Below are 12398 nucleotides of genomic sequence, written 5' to 3'. Positions count from 1 at the left end.
ATTATGAGGGGGGGTGGGGGAAATTAAATCAAGACTGCAGCCATTTGATTAATCTTGGTAGTAAAAACTGAATCAAAGATGAAGCAGTCATGTCCTTTGTTAAAAAGCTATGAAAAAATTAAGGTGGTACCTAGTAGACCCTTCCAGCTGAATAAAAAGACTCCTAGAAAGCTTAAGGATGTGGTCCCATAGAAATCTGATAGACCAAAAATACCCATAATTAAGCCTAAAGAAAGCAAGAAATCTCTTTAAAAGAACCATAGAGGCAGCATTTTACAAAAGGAGTTGAGTTAAAGTTCCTTTTGCAAGTGTAATCAACGACCTTCTAAATAGATCTCTATTAGCTCAAGTGTCACTAGCTTGGGCTAAAAGGACTGATGCTGTTGGAGATTTTAAAAAACTTAGTCCTCAACTTCCCAGAGACAGTATGCAGGCCAATGAAACTGCTCACTTGCTCCCCCTGAAAGCACAGTCTCTAATGCCTTTCCTCCGAAGAGGCCAGGAAGGATAATGGAAGAGGATGATTTCCTAGAGTATTGAGGCAAGAGCCAAAGGAAACAGTTCATGGGCAGACATTCTCAGATAGCAATGTAGGTTGATCAAGTAATATTTTCTACCTCCATATAAGTGATGATGGTAGCGTTTTCCCAATGGAATTTCAGAATCACCTTGGACTAGGGGTTGCTATATGGCTCCCTTCTCTCATTATCTAAGAGCACCTATTATGGTTGGTTACCTGGTCCACAGGTTAGTGTTGCCTGTAAATGAGATGATAATTTGACTTTTTGTTTGTTTGTTTATAGCCCTCTAGATCAATAGGAGTGGCATCTTGATCTGATCTGAAGCCTCTTGCTACGTATTGTAAGATTCTGGGGATTCTGGTTGAGCATAAATGTATTCTTTATGGAAAGAGTTGTAAATAATTGTGGCCAAGGAGTGAAGATCTGTTTACTGACCCCTCCCACTATCCATGTCCTTTGTCCTGTAATTTTGAGGCTCCTTTCCCTGGGTGGCAGAATGCATTTCCCTCCTTTCGACCCAGAACTAAGCCAAGTCAGTTGCTTTGGCCAGTGAGATATTAACAGACCTGATACAAGTGATTGTTGTTTTAAATCACTTAATTTTGGGGTGATTTGCAGTTTCGTGGTAACAATAGCTTTCCAATACACAGACTAAAGAGGAAAAATAATGTGACCATTCCAGTGGATGAAAATAAAGCATTTGATTTAATTCAACATCAGTTCATGATAAAAATTTTAAATCTCAGAAGCTAAAAATAGAAGGGATTTTCCTTATTTTGATAAAGGATCAACATAAAAAAAAGAGAACTCCAGCAAATATCATGCCCAATGGCAAAATGTTCGAAACTTGATAAGATCAAAAATGAGAATGGCATATCTTCCGTCCACATTTCTATTCAAATTGTGTTGGAGAAAAAAGATAACAAATACTGGAGAGGAAAAAAAATAAAACTGTTATTTTCACACACACACATTAGAAAATGCCAAAGAATATGCTGATAAAATATTAGAATTAAAATATATATAAAAATTGTATTTCTCTATAACATCCACAAACAAAATATTTGTGCAATAAAAAATAAAAAATAAGTCTCACCTTCAAGATATATTCATTCAGCAAATACCATGTATTGTTAGACATTTATCATGAATAACAATGCTCATTGAAGGAAAAGCCCTTGTACAAGAACTATGATACTTCTTGGGTTGTGGTTTCTTTAACCACTAGAATTTATTCAATGAATGCTTGAATTAACAATGAAGCTATTGTTTTGTTTAGTTGGGTTTGGATTTTTAAATAATTAGTCCAGGGGTGCCTGGGTGGCTCAGGCAGTTAAACCTCAGGCTCTTGGGTTCAGCTCAGGTCATGATCTCATGGTTTGTGGGCTCCAGGCTGCTTCTGGCTCTGACCTGACAGTGCAGAGCCTGCTTGGGACTCTCTCTCTCCCTCTCTCTCTCTCTCCCCCTCCCTCCCCTGTTCACGCAGGTAGGCATGTGGGCGCGCTTTCTCAAAAATAAAAAAATGTTTAGAAAATAAATAAATAAATAAATAAATAAATAAATAAATGACTAGCCCAGGCCTCATTCAGGTAACCGGGTCTCTTGGGCCTGAAAATCTGATAGAAAATCATGAAGACATTCATCCAAGTTCCTTGCCGTAGTTACTTTTAATAGTTTTGAATTGTTCCTTATTTATTATTTTCAGCTTTCAAATATCAACATCAGGTTGGGATTTGAGATGGCGACGTAAGAGCATCCTGAACTCAGTTCCTCCATGGAGCGTACGGACTCTGGGGCTACAGGTGCAGCTATAGGTGCAGCGGTCCCTCCGCGTCCCGGGCGAGAGAAGCTGCGCAGAAGCAGGTAGGAGAGGCTGGGACACAGTCTCGCCATAAACCCCGCCCACGGCGGCGCCAGGACCCACAGCAGGGAGGGAACTCAGATCCCAGAGCTTCTCCCTCAGGACCCCAACGGTTTGAACCCACATCAGGCACCCCCAAACTTTTAAGTCCTGCATCTGAGAGAGGAGCCCTCAAAACACCCCGCTTTGAAGCCCAGGAGGACTCCTCTCCTTCAGACCCCCAGGGCTCTAAGGACCCGAGAGGCGGCTGGTGTGCAGGGACTCACCTCCCCGCCTGAGGTTCGCGTGGGAGAGGCTCCTGGGCTCGTCTTGGAGGGTCGGCCTGAAGGGCAGGCATTTGACAAACACTGGCAGGCCTGTTAGGGAATTTTTTTTTTTAATGTTTTTGTTTTATTTATTTCTGAGAGAGAGAACGTGAGCAGCGGAGGGTCAGAGAGAGAGGGAGACACAGAATCCGAAACAGGCTCCAGGCTCTGAGCTGTCAGCACAGATCCCAACGTGGGGCTCGAACCCACAGACCGCGAGATCATGACCTGAGCCGAAGCCGGACACTTAACCGACTGAGCCACCCAGGCGCCCCAATGCTAGGGAATTCTCTGAGGATGGAGACTGGCAGGTGCCATCTTTTCTCTCTCTGTTTTCTTCTTTCCTGGCGGGCGCGTTCTCTGCTCTAGCCCTCTGCCTCCCTACCGCCCGCTGTTGCCTCCCAGACAGGAGCTTACGTACACGTGTCGGAGGCCGGATGTTTGCAGCTGCAGCACAAGGGACCCCGGTACCTCACCTAGCACTGGTGGCCAGGGGGGCTCGTGCTTGCTGCCCCCACTGACTGTCTGTATTTGCATACTTTCGAAGCTACTTACTGCCTGAGGGTCCAGTTGCCAATCAACCTGAATCAGGTGCTGAGATCATTCCCTTCAGGTCCCGGACTGAACCACCGGGAGCCATCACCGATAAAACTGGCGGCTGAGACAATCACAGAGGTTTGAAGGACAACCAAGAGGTAGGCCAGTGTTGGCCCGTGAGGTTTATCTCCTGCTCCAGGCCACTCCTTCAAGACAGAGAGAGAGGTAGTCGTTTTACCTAAAGCATGGAAACCAGCACAGAGAGTGGAGCGAAATAAACAGGAATAGGTTCCAAACAGAAGAATAAAATAAAACCTCAGAAAAGTAAACACCATTTTCAGCCTTGTCATAAAAGGCCTTGACAAACAGAATGTATGCGTTTGTTCTTCTTTCTTCCATACAATTGTTGTATCATGGTTTTGTTGGTTAAAAAAAAAAAAATCCTCAGGGCATCTGGGTGGCCCAGTCAGTTAAGCATCTGACCTTTGATGTTGGCTCAGGTCATGATCTCAGGGTGGTGAGATCGAGCCCCTGGTCAGGCTCCATGCTGGGTGTGGAGCCTGCTTGATATTCTCTCTCCCTCTCCCTCTGCCCCTCCCCTCTCATTCTCACACTCTCTCAAAAACAAAAACAAAAGCATCTTTTTCTATGTCTTCAAGTATTGCTGGGTCAGTATAAGTCCTGATAAACCTTAGACATGCTGTTAAAGTCAGGGATAAGGTGTGCAGGGAATTAGATGTTGAGACAGAGAATGAACAATTCTAGTTTACTGTTCACCTGCTTTCAGGACTGATGATGATAAACTAATTTGTGTACCTCAGGACCCACAACATGGAGGCTGCCCCAGAGGCCCAGCCCACACCACAAGCCTGAACCTAAATCAGCTTGCATGTGGAGAAAATGCCTCACTGTCAAGGAAGCCTACCATACACGAGTCACAATCCTCCAACTCAGTTTTAACTAGAGTACCTGACCCTAGAAAACAGGGTCTGCTCGCCCTGTGAGGAAATCGCTGACCCCCTAGTCAATCATGCCATTTTTCATGTTGCCTTTTCTAAAGCTCTACAAAACTTTCCCTCACCCAAAATCCCTTGGGAAGGGCACTCCACAGATTGTTAGAACTGCACTCCCTAGTCCGTGGATTGTTTTACCTTGAATAAAAGACATCACGCTGTTTACTTAAATTGTTTTATTTTGTCATTTGACAATAACAAGTGAGGCTATGCTTTCACTTCTTCTATTCTGGACTAGTGTCTAGAATGCAAGAAGTCCTCAAAGATGGACAATATATCTTTTTCTTAGTTACTATCTGGTACAGCATTTAATAAAATGCTCACTTACTAAATATTTAGATTTCTACCCACCTATCAGTCCTTCATGATTTTCACTCTTCTGTTTTTGTTTTTGTTTTGTTTTTTTTTTTTTTTGGTTTAGACCCGATCTTTAGATTCTTGTTTTTAGTAGGTTGTGATAAGAAAGAAGTGAATGGGGGCACCTGGGTGGCTCAGTCAGTTAAGCATCTGACTTCAGCTCAGGTCATGATCTCACGGTTCATGGGTTCGAGCCCCACTTCGGGCTTTGTGCTGAAAGCTAGCTCAGAGCCTGGAGCCTGCTTCGGATTCTGTGTCTCTCTCTCTCTCTCTTACCCTCCCCTGCTCACGCTGTCTCTCTCTCAAAGAAATAAATTAAACATTAAAAAAAATTTTTTAAAAAAAGAAAGAAGTGAATGACCATCTGCAATATTAGTACCTCTTTTTCTTCAACTATTGCCTTTTAAGAGGCCTTTCGAATACAGAATATTGTGCCTTTGTGCTCTTCCATTACAAAGAAGATGGAATGTGATGGTCTTACAAGTGTCCTGGCATGAGCTAGCCCCAAACATTAGCCGTCCCTTGCTTTTAGTTTCTTCTCCACATCTCCAAGTTGACCAGACTCACTTCTGAACAAAACAATGTGCCTTTGTGGTCATAAATTCCAGGATTTGTTGAAAGGGTCAGTCAGACCAGGAAACGGAGTTTTACAGTTATGCACATTTGGAGGCAGAAACAGCACTTGCCTGTGGTTTGGTTTTGGTTTTAGCTTGTGTTTTTTATTTCCATTTCAATAGAGGCTGACCACTCTTAAAAGGTGGTGGAGATGAAACCGTGTCTATTCTGATGATTAGCACTATGTTCAAACTTCTAGTGTACACATATGTAAATCAACGCAGTTCTCATTAATTACACAAAAACGGGAAGATGGGGAACAAATGGCTTTCTGAACGGCATGTTAGGCCAAATTATCTGATTTTAGCAGTATCTGTATAGCTAAAGAGCTCCCCTTTCTACTCTCTGTCCTCAGAACGAAACCCAGAGCTTTTAAAGGCCAAGAAAAAAAAAATTACAGGGCATTCAGAGGGGGCAGCAGAGACTGTATGTTTCCAATTATCTTTCTCATTATGAAGGACTGTTCCTTTCATATTATTTTGCATCAGCTTTTAGTGTGCTGAGTTGAAAAGCAGTTTCACCTTGCTCTGGGAAAATAAGAATCTGAATCCCCAACTGGAGAAAAGGAAATGGGTACCAGCCATCATTATTGAAGCACACCTCGAGTTGAGTTTCGGATCTGACTAAAAATGTGAATAGCAGGAAAACACAAAAGAGTCTATTCTTTGTACCCATCTGAAACCAGGAAGTGATGAATCCCACTGGAGCGGGCCTGTTTCTACTTGGTTCCAAACCCAGTTTTCAGATGAAAGCGCCTTGGAGAGGTAAAGCCTTGCTTTGTTAAGCAAATGGTCGGCTTACCTCCAATGCTTTAACCAGCAGGCCTTGTTCTTTCTATTCTGTCCTGAACCAGTTTCAAGAGCAAAAGGATGTTTGTTGTTTCAGGACTGGATGTTATGAAGGTCCTTTGGAAACCAAATAGTCTCAAGTACATGCTCTTGCATACCAATGTTTCTAGATCTCAGCTGGCTTTCACAGATAATTTAAAGTTGCATATGTCCTAAAATAGTTGAGTATGTTTATCTCTTGCTATAACACATTTTAAAGAAGGAAAGTAACTAACTTAACATTTTAAAAAACCTAAAAATTATGAGAAAAAAATAAAACAAAATTGAAACTAGGACTCTAGATATAAAAAGAAAAAATAAATCTCCTTTTTTTCTCTATTTGGAAAGAAGAAAAAGAAAAAGATCAAGTTGGATGGGAAGGAGGGAGGGTGGAACATACGAGATCGACACAAAATCCAGATAATGGTGATGAGGGTTTGGGGTGATGGTGGGATTCAGAGCTGATGGCCAAGAAGGGATTCCTGAAGACATCTTTGGTGCAAAAAGGTGATCTTATTAAAGCATGAGGACGGGATCCGTGGGCAGGGAGAGCCACGCTGGGGCTGTGAAGAGTGACTGCTTATATACCTTCAGGTTGGGAGGGAGTTAAGGACAGGATAAGTCTCTAAGGAATTTTGAAAGCAAGGTTTCCAGGCCCTTGAGAGGCTAGCTGTTGTTAGGAAAACATCATGTACTAAGGTTTAGTAAAACCTCAGTCATGAGCCCCTTCAGATGTAAATCAAGGGGTCATATGCTTGGCGTATAAGTGCCAACACGTATTTGGGGGTTAAAGATAAAGGAGGTTTGCAAAGGAATGTTTATATGTTTAAGTAGACTCTTGGGGGGGCGGTCAGAATAATGTTAAGCCAAGCTCCCCTTTGCCCCTAGCAAAGTGTCATCATCAAGGCACCTGAGCTCCCAGAGGAAGGTTTCTGCCTGTTTCAAGGACTTGTCCATGGGCTGTAGACAGTAAAGGAATGTAATTTTTCATTTGCCTTTGTTTCCCTCATTACCGTGGCAAGCACTTAAACAAACCCTCTTACATCTTGATGAGGGTAATATTAGGGCTCCAGGAAACAAGAGTCTATAGGTTTCTGGAGATTAGGCTATGGGTAAGATTGCCTTTTTCTTGCAGTTACTAAGTTATCCATAAACTGAAGAAGACTCCTGTCCTGCATGACAGTGATCTCTATCAGTCAACCATTTTTTTTCCCTTTCCTTTGTTCTTAGGCAGCCAGGAGTGTCCAGGAAATACCACACATATCCCATCTGTGTGTGTGGGGTGGCGGGAGGCGGGAAGGGAGACAGGTATTTTGTTAGCTTGTACTTTGCCCCCATCTTGCCTTATGCTCCCTTATCGATGGGATTGTACCTTATTGAGGAGGAAAAAAATTTTATCTGCCCTTCAAAGTTCTTCTAGCTGGCCTAAGAATCAAATTGACATGAGACAGAATAATAAGAGAAAATCAAACAAAGTTTAATAACATGTATACCTCCTGTACACATGGAAGAGACCCTGGAGAACTGAGTAACTCCCCAAATTGGCCAGAGACATAACCTTAAATACCATCTCCCACTAAGGGCAAAATGTTGGGGGTTGGGAGTCAGTTGTGGGAGGTTACCAGGAAAAGCACAGTAAACAAGGGCAAGATTGTTACCAGATTTAAGTCCATGCCTTCTCCATTGATAAGTTTCTAGAGATTTAAGTTTCCTCATCTTCCTGGTACTGAGGGAGATACTCTTACAAATGGAGCTTTCCCTCATACGTGTAAATTTCTCATACAAAAAGGTAATTTCTACAGTTTTTAGAGTTTCTCTTGTGTCTGCAGTTTCATAAAAATAACCAGTCTAAGGAGGGCCTGTCTGACTCAGTTGGAAGAGTGTATGACTCTTGATCATGGGGTTGTGAGTTCAAGCCCCACATTGGGTGTAGAGATTACGTAAAAATAAGTAAATAAATCAAACTTAAAATAGATATCCAGCTTAAAATAAATAATATACCAAAAAGGCACATATTGGGGTGGCAAAAATTTTCCCCTATAGCGTATATGAAAGAAATAAACACTGAAATGCAATAAAAAATATGAAACATCTCCACATTATTCCTCTTTACCTCCCTCCTGCATATTGCAATGTACATTGACATCATATCATTTCTTGTGAATAAGAGTAATTTAATTAGGGCAAGGTGTCTGGGACCTGAGGCCCAAGAGTTTTCCAAAGCTTATCATTATAAAACAAAATCTACAAATTAACCACATTTTGATCTAAATGACTCAAACAACTTTATATGCCTATTTTTTTCCTTCTAAACTCTACTATCTTCAGCTGTTAAATTCACCACTGCATTGACAAGGACTTTGACAAAAATTAGTCAGGCTCCTGTGTCCTCTCACTTTGCGCTGCTGAGCAAAGAATCCTACTAAACAAGTTTATCAAGAATCCTTACCCTTGATGTCCATCCAAAGTCCTTTTCCTCTACCCTTGAGGTCTAATCAAGTTACTCCTTCTCACCCTTGACACCTAACCAAGTTCCACTTAGTTATTTTTCATCCACTCCCTCACTTTACCCATTGGCTGTATAGCCCCATTTGTCCTAATTGTATTTGAAGTTGAGTTCATTTTCTCTCCTGTATTGCAATAGTCTGACCCTCTACTGCAGTAGTCTTGAATAAAATCTTCTGTGTCATTTTTAACAAGTGTGCAGTGCAATGTTTTTCTTTAACAGCATCTAACTCAGGATAGCGATGTGGTTAATATTGGGATTCTGCAATGATCTGATTGGGTTCAGATCCAATTGTAGTATTTGGATTGGACATGATATTTACCTTTCAAAGTTCTAATTTTCTTACTCATAAAATAGGAATAATAAACCTACATCATATGGTTGTTGACAGGGCCAAACAAGAGGATCCTTGTCCCTGTGTTTGGCCCAGAGTTGGCTTTTTTCTTTATTTTTGAGAGAAAAACAGAGAGAGCATGAGTGGGGAGGGGCAGAGAAGGAGGGAGACACAGAATCTGAAGTAGGCTCCAGGCTCTGAGCTGTCAGCACAGAGCTGGACACTGGGCTCGAAGTCACAGATCAGGAGATCATGACCTGAGTTGAAGTTGGACACTTAGCTGACTGAGCCACCCAGGTGCCCCACAGCTCTGTTTCTTTAGAAAGGAACTAGATCAAGGATCAGTAACCTTTTCCCTTAATAGCCTGATACAACTTGACAAGCCAGACTATCTTCAGATGGTATTAGACATCATTAGGCCTTAAATGTCCATCAACAGACGAATGGATCAAGAAGATGTGGTTTATCTATACCATGGAATACTACATGGCAATGAGAAACAATGAAATCTGGCCATGTGTAGCAACATGGATGGACCTTGAGGGTGTTATGCTGAGCGAAATAAGTCAGGCAGAGAAGGACAAATACCATATGTTTGCACGTATAGGAGGATTAGGAGGAACTTGACGGAGGACCAAGGGGGAGAAGAAGGGCGGAAATGGTGGGGGAAAGGGAGAGAGGCAAACCATGAGAGACTCTTGAATGCTGACAAAAACTGAGGACTGATGGATGTGGGGGGGAGGGGGGGATGGGCATGAAGGAGGGCACTTTGGGGATGAGCACTGAGTGTTATGTAGAAACTAATTTGACAATAAACTATTTGTAAAAAAAAAAAAAAAAGACATCATTAGGCTTTCCTCCAGCGCTTTTCCCTGAGAAGGAAAGGATAAACTGATGAGGAAGCATAAGGCAAGCTGAGGGCAGAGCACAAACTAGGATACCCATCCCCCCAGGTAGGATATGTGCGACACGCCTCAAGCACTCCTGGCCCAAGAACAAAGGAAAGGACAGAAAACGAAAGGTTAAACTAATAGGGTCTCCACCAGTTTACAAATATCTTAGTAATATTACAAGAAAAGGGCAATCTTATCAATAGCCTAATCTCCAGGAACCCCCTACTGTTCTAAGGATAATACTTTGCTTGAGGGAAAAACAACCCTAGCTCGATAATAGCTAAACTGCCAGTAATCTGTGAGTCTTCTTTAGCATATGGAGATCCCTTTAAGAAATTTCCTCTTGACTTTACCTCCCCCAACTCCACAGTATATAACCAGTCACTCTTCAGAACCCCAGTGCAACTCTTTCTACACATGAGTCCTGTCCCCATGCTTTAATAAAATTACATTTTTTTGCACCAAAAATGTCTTCAAGAATTATTTCTTAGCCATCAGCTCCAAACCCCCACTACCACTCCAAAACCCCATCATAAACAGATAGAGTTTATAGCCAGAGGACCAAGCACATGACCTGCTTGGTGCTGTTACTCTAACATGTAATGTTGAATTAAAAGTCTCCAGTGGCTCAAAACACCCCAGCAGTGGCAAGTCCTCAATCTTTCTTTCCAGAAACGTCTTTAAGTTCTTAACATTATGATATCTTATCTTTATGTTTTAATTATATCTTCACTTCATTCATCCCCTTAATAATTAATAAATTCAAATCACATCTCATTCTGTTTTCAGTGGAGTGGACTAAGGGAAAGGAGGGATGCTGTACGACTTCCAGAATAAGTAAGATGTTGGAAAAAATGAAGGGGTGAGATACAACCTGAAAATATATCAATGGGAAAGACGGATGAGGACTAGAGAGAAAGAAGCAGTATTGTGTATTATTTTAGGTTTGACCTACAAGCTCAATACTTGGCATGATTTTCCACTTCTTCCATCAAGAAGCCTTCTGGGCCAGACTCCTCAGAACTGGATAAAAATAGTTAAAACATCAATTCCTACTCAAGACAGAAGAAAGGAGGCAAGAAATTCTTAATTGCCTGGTATTTGGTATTCTCTTCTCATGTTGTGGGTCGGCCAATGGCTTAAAACTTCTTGTCTCCTGGGTACTTTTGTGGTTCACTGCTCCCCTCACCAATTGACCAAGATGGCCTTAATAATCCTCTCAGTTTGACTTTAACTTTAGACACTTTCTTTTCTGACTATAGGCCCCTGACTTCCCTTTAACTTAGAGGATTTACTCTAGAAAATTTGCAAGTGGAAATTCTTTTTCTGCGCCTTTGGGATGTAAATCTTCTCCCAGAAATGTAAACATCTAGAAAGATAGTGCCCCTGTCTCCAAGTCTGTGTAGGAAAGTGGAAGCCCAATTTATAAGCACTGATTGGCAAACACAAATGGCCTAATCACCCTGACAGACCTCCCCCTAAATGTGTTCCAGTGATCTCCCACTAGCTCACATCAGAGCTTCTAAACTCTGCTGCCTTTTGTTTCAGTGGAGTTGATCCCCACTGCAAATGGTTGAATAGAGTCTTCCTTACCATTTTTAATAAGCATCCAGTGAAATTTTTCTTTCATATTGTGAATATCTCAGTTGGAGATTCTTAGGCCAGAATGAATGAATCTCTATTATCATATCGTATGGTTTTTATCAGCCCTTTGGAATCCCAGGAATACAGATTTGCTGATCTAAAGGTAACATTAAGTGGTTAATGGATCTCCTGTGCAATGCATTAGTTCTGAAATAGGATTGGAGTGGCTTGTGCTGATACTGTATCATCGCAGCAGTGGCACTCTCTAACCTCAGAAGGTCCAGCTGAGGAACTTTCACATTTGGAATTTGGGGCCACCTATCTTCTGCCTTGCAACTCCTTAACTTTTATAGAGCCTCTAGCTTTGCAAGGGCTGATAGAGCAGTACTGGGGCTATTCCTTTAAATTGGTTATGTAATCAAGCTAGTCCTAGTGAAGAGGCTCACAATGCAATGAAGATTCATTTTTTTCTCCAAACTAATATTCATGCTCTAGAAGATACTGAGTGGTTCTGTACTTACCCCACTGGTCATAATATCCCCTTAACTATGGCTCAGGTAGACCAACTTGGATTGCAAGGACCCAGTTTAGGACTGTATATATGCAATCAGAAAAAAATTCTCAAAGAGCAGTCAAATGAATCCAAGCCAGAGTCCTTTACACAGAACTAAGGAGCAAGGACAGAATACAAGTGGAAATGCCTAGTCCAAAGGGCAGGAGAAAGTGAGATCATAAATTAAAGACCGTGTTTAAAGTCTAAAACCCAGTATGAAACAGTTAAGGCAGTAGTAGTTGAGCACAAAGGAGAAGAGAAGGAAAAGTACCAAGGAATATTCACCTTTAGGACTACTACGTGTTTAGGCTAAGTATGCATCTAGGATAAATAAAACCACTGTTTCCAATGTTCACCTATAATATAACTACTTCTGTAACTAATGAAAGAAACAGAAGAGAGAGGAAGCCAACTGGTAGTTGTTATTATAGTGCACTGTGTCTGCAAATAAATTTGTGTTGCAAAAAAGAAGTCAACGGAACTTACAAACTC

At 41.7% G+C, this 12398-nt stretch overlaps 1 long non-coding RNA gene across 1 annotated transcript; it reads right to left on the bottom strand.

Annotated features, from left to right (window-relative positions):
* Positions 1 to 2221: 2221 nt before the first annotated feature.
* Positions 2222 to 3346, bottom strand: LOC120236713. Its single transcript, XR_005529749.1, has 3 exons — positions 3243 to 3346; positions 2649 to 2738; positions 2222 to 2370 (listed from the first exon to the last, which is right to left on the bottom strand). It is a non-coding gene; the product is annotated as an uncharacterized LOC120236713 (long non-coding RNA).
* Between the last annotated feature and the right edge of the window lie 9052 nt (positions 3347 to 12398).

The sequence above is a fragment of the Hyaena hyaena genome, unplaced genomic scaffold, assembly GCF_003009895.1.
Source record: "Hyaena hyaena isolate Hyena2069 unplaced genomic scaffold, ASM300989v1 scaffold_161, whole genome shotgun sequence".
In the NCBI taxonomy this organism is placed as follows: Eukaryota; Metazoa; Chordata; class Mammalia; order Carnivora; family Hyaenidae; genus Hyaena; species Hyaena hyaena.
This window is presented reverse-complemented; position numbering and strand designations above follow the sequence as displayed.